This window comes from Acyrthosiphon pisum, chromosome A2 (genome assembly GCF_005508785.2).
Source record: "Acyrthosiphon pisum isolate AL4f chromosome A2, pea_aphid_22Mar2018_4r6ur, whole genome shotgun sequence".
Lineage (NCBI taxonomy): Eukaryota > Metazoa > Arthropoda > Insecta > Hemiptera > Aphididae > Acyrthosiphon > Acyrthosiphon pisum.
The window spans coordinates 29,475,837-29,481,008 of record NC_042495.1 but is presented as its reverse complement, the minus strand read 5'-3'; positions in this window follow the sequence as shown (position 1 = coordinate 29,481,008).

Here is a 5,172-nt window from a genome sequence, read left to right as displayed (position 1 = left end):
AATAGGGTAGGACAATGGGCAATTTCATAGCGCCCATCCACCAACACATGTGGTTATATCAATAATAACAGAAATCCAAGTCGAAACGATGACAAAAATATGTTCAATTTCAAAATAAATTAACAAAAATATGGTTCTTTCTGATTTAAGACGGATTAAAGCTTTAGTTAAAATGTATGATGAGTATCAAATTGACAAAAATATTATGGTGTATTTATCTAAAATTGGCTCTATTTACTAAGGAAAACATTTATTTTTATTTTTTTTTTTTGATAGCGTTTATGTGATAAAACGTACAACTTATTTTATTTTATATTATCTTATTATTATTATTAGTATTATTGTATTGTCATCGATGTTTTTAGAACGCGTAATTTTTTTTTTTTTTAATACTACCCTTACTTGATGTGAACGTAGTTAAAAATTATAAAATGTTCAATTTGCATAGCTAAGGATTGAAAATTTAAAATTAGGTACATGGTGAACTTTTTGTATATTTATAAATTTGGCAACGTTGCATACGCAATCGTGTCGTTTTACGAGTTTCCATTGTTATACAGCAAACATACGCAATCGTGTTCCCAAAAAGGTAAATCGTACGCAATCGGGTTCTACCCAAAATAATTTGCACACTTTCGTGATTTTTATGTATTTTGTCAAGATTTGATAAATTTGTAAACTTTCGAACTTTAAATGTTTATAAAAAATTGTGATTTTGCGTAAAACTTCCAGTTTTTCTTTAATTTTTCTTTTGTTTTTCAAAGCGCTTTTAAAAAGTATAGGTAGATTTTTACTTTTGACCCCCAAAATACTAACTAAATTCAGTTTCCTATCATAAATAATACTGTTGAAGAAAATCCAATCACTATAACTGTCCAGAAGGCGATGACAGAGAGAAAAAATATTTAAAAAAAACACATTTTATTAAAATTTTATATATTTTATATAAAATGAATATTCAGCGCTCAGCTCAGAATCTAAAAGTAATAATAATTCTAGGTGAATTGTAGAAGAATATGCATTTTCATTAAAATCTGGACAGAAATATCGGCGTGTACGAATATAATATCAAAGTTTGAGTAAAGTTTAAAATATTTTATTTATCAATTATAAAATATGCAGATTTTATGTAATTATTTAGAAATATTCAATTATACATTTAATACTTAAATCATTGAAACAAGATAAGTGTAGGTACTCTAATTCAATTTACTTGGCATTTATTTATGATAGGTATCACGGCCGTTTTTACGGGAGTTCGATGAAATTATTGTCAATATGGATTCGACACCGGACGACGCATTAGTGGAAGTGGTCTCTGACGGGTGTAGTAGACGGACTGAATGTGTGAGGTATAGGTGCGCTAATACCTCAATAGAACGGTAATCGTAAAATACAAATATAAAGATGTGATTTTATAGGAATGACAATCGCGTTTTACTATTAACAACAACTTTGTATGCTTTAAATTAATTATATTATTATTTTTTTAAGATATACCAGATATTAATATTGATAACTAACTTCTTATATCACTTAATGTAATTTTAAATGATTAATTAATATCAAAATAAACCTATCTGAAATATTAAGCCAAAAGTAACTAGTTAAGTTTAAAAGTTAAAATTAAATTAACTTTTTAACTTAACTTTAACTTTTTAACTCGTTAATGCCCAGCCTTGCGAATCCGTCGCAGCGCCTATTCGTCGAAATAATAGTAATAGTAGAGCCTGGCCCTGAGCGTCGCGCGTCAATAGACATATGACTGCGATTTTAAATAAATATTAGTATAGCCGTACAGAAATTATGCTGTTATATAAAATAGTAATGTCAAAGGACATTATTGCCGTAAGATACATCCGGCACGTGGAGCGCGTATACCATTCTCATCCTACGCCTACGATCGTGAGATAATCATGTGCGGATATACTAAAAGTTATAGTAGGGATCTGATATAGGACTGACCCGTCGAGAGACGTTGGCAGACAAGCGCTCGTCAGACGGACACACAGTCACCAGAAGATCAGTCATATTAAGTCATATAGTCACAACTTGATTAAATTACCATCAGTTCGGTATTTTATTTAAGTCAAATATTAGACTTGGAATATTTTCAATTTAAATTATTATTCATATTTTTGTGTAATAATTAACACTAATATATTATACAACGAAATATAGTATTTCAACACCTTCCATCCTTTCAACTCGAGACGTGTTGAGCACGTTACAGTTACAGTAATGGGAATTCGTGCCTAAACAATATAAAAAAATTATAATAATGGCAATACGAGCCCACGCTGTATAAAATGATAATGATAATGGCAATTAGTATAATTAAACGATTCTGAGCAGAGACACTTTTTCAGTCTGGATATTTTATATTGTTATTATTTATTGTATCCTGTGAATTGTATTAATATTATAATATTATTATTTTTTAATCATTTCTATGGTGATATACAAAGCATTAGAAATTAAAATCCAATTTCGTAATTTGTCGGTGGTTTTATTCGTGGCATTAAATAAATATTGAGAAAATCGAAAAATGACCTCTCTAAAGAATATTTATAACCATCTTGATCCAATTTTCTAAAAGATAAGGTACTCTATGTAGAAATCAAAGCCCTACTTCTGGTAGAAATGTTGTATACAAGATAAAAAAAAAATAAACACCATTGTAAAACTACTAATTCCTCGCTCCGCTTAGAATCTAAAATGCAATATTCTTACATACACGACGCGCCGAATACAACGATATAAGTTTACTTAGATTGGCTAATATAATGATTACAGTGTCATAAATTATAATATACGATTATTCGCTATTATAAATTTAGTATATTATTATATACATACAATCAATCGTTTATGATAATGAATTATAATAATATGTGCTTGCGTGATTGTGGGTGTGTAATGTGTATGTTAGCTGGCCGGCGAAACAGATATTTAAAATTTTTCATAATTATTAAATGGCTATGATTACAGTGACGGCGTGGCGGCGCGGCGTGAACAATCATTTATTGTTTGACTTAAAACTAATATAATTCAGTGGGAAAGGAAGTCGCTCCGTGCTGTATCCACGATACAAATAAAACTATAATTTTATCAATTACTAGCTGGACACGGCGATGCGTTGCCGTGGGTAGGTTTTTGTGATCATGCGAGCAGTATATTTCAGGGCTTAAAACCGTTTTAAAAACCGATTTCAGAAACCGTTATAAACCGTTTTAAAACCGAAACCGAAAAAAAATGGATACCGGTATTAAAGTCAAAACCGAAACTGGAAAAAATTGGATACTGGTATTATAATTTAAAACCAACACCAAAATAAATTGGATACCGGTATTAAATTCAAAATCGAAACCGTAAAAAATTGGAAACCGGTATTAAATTCAAAACCGAAATCTGAAAAAATTGGAAACTGTTATTTTTTTTTTAACTGACGTGTTTTTAAATACGTAAATTCCATTAATACGCATAATTAATAATCATAATAAAATTGAGATCATAATTAATTTGTTGATAAACATTTCATTATTCGCAAAATTATTAGTTGCTTATAAATAGTAATGACATAAATCAAAGTTACTAGCAAATACTATATAATATGACAATTGACAATACGGAACAAAGAATGATAATTGTATAGACGACATAGCCCCCTGAAAATACTTTAAAAACCGGTATACAAAACCGAAACCAAAATTTCTTAATACCGGTATTGTTAAGTTGAAACCGAAATCGTTAAATTTCAAAACCGGTATACAAAATCGAAACCGAAACCGAAATTTCCTAATACAGATATTGAAAAATTGAAACTGAAATCGAAAAAATTAAAAACCGGTATACAAAATTGATACCGAAACCGAAATTATTTCAAGCAGTTTCAATCCCTGGTATATTTTTCAGGTAGGTTAGGTATCTGCGGTAGATCGCGGACCACACGTGCCTCCATGCGACGTGCGACGTACCCTAAATGTTATCGTAAACGAAAATGGTCTAATACTAGTTGCATTCTAATTGTAGACACATATAAAATTATCAATTATTTTTTTGTGTAAATCTAGAATACATAGAATACATAGACAAAAATATGCAATTTCTATAACTTATCATCCCTAATGATAAGAGTGGCTCTCCAACACCAAGCCTATCAACTATATAAAGACGTGCATTGTGGTCAATAGAGTCGAATACTTTTGAAAAATCTGTGTATATCTAATCAACTTGATTACCCAATTCAAACGCCGCATGAATGTAAGAAACAAAATCTACATGACTGGTCGACGTCGAGCGATCAGGAAAGAACCCATGTTGATCAATTGATAAAGTGGTTAAGAAAGAACGCTCGATTCTTATTAATGACGATTATCAATCGCAATTCTACCATAATGTCTTATTATTAGATATAATTTGATATATATTATATATATATATAATTTAATAAATTGATAAACACCTTAAACTATGCCTCCCATAGCAGAAGTGATATTTTAGTGATATACATGTATAGGTATGCATATGAACAATTTGTAGATTAACTTTCAGTCAACACCATAGATGTGTTAGGTACCGACATTTGTATTCAGTAAGGGTGGGAGGTGGATGCTCCTGAGATTATACCAAGACCGTTAATTATACAGCAAAATAAAGTTATTTGTATCTCCCTAAATGAAATAAAAAAAATTGGATCTACAAACACAAACTACCTGGAACTTGGTGTCAGTTATAAAAGAAATTTTCTATTTCTTTTATCAATAAACAATATTACTAATAAACGATAAACTATAGCCTACGATATTAGAAAAAATTATACAAAAAAAAGTATAGGCTAGAAATGTATAGATTATCTGGGACCTAAAGCGTTCAATTTCTTACATTTTAATGACAAAAAATATATCAAAACTAATTCTACGAAAAATGTAAATATAATATATATCTTAATAAAATACTTCTTATTACGGTGTGATTTACCTTATTCATATCCCAAAAAATGTCTTATCCAATAACTAAAACCGATATTCTCCGTTTAAATATCTAATTTATAATTTAACCTTTAAATATCTAAAACAAAAAAGAAATGTGTTTAAGTTTATATTTTTAGATTTGTAGCTACTTGATTAACTAATAATGATATATTTTTTTATTCATTTTCAATCCTTAGCT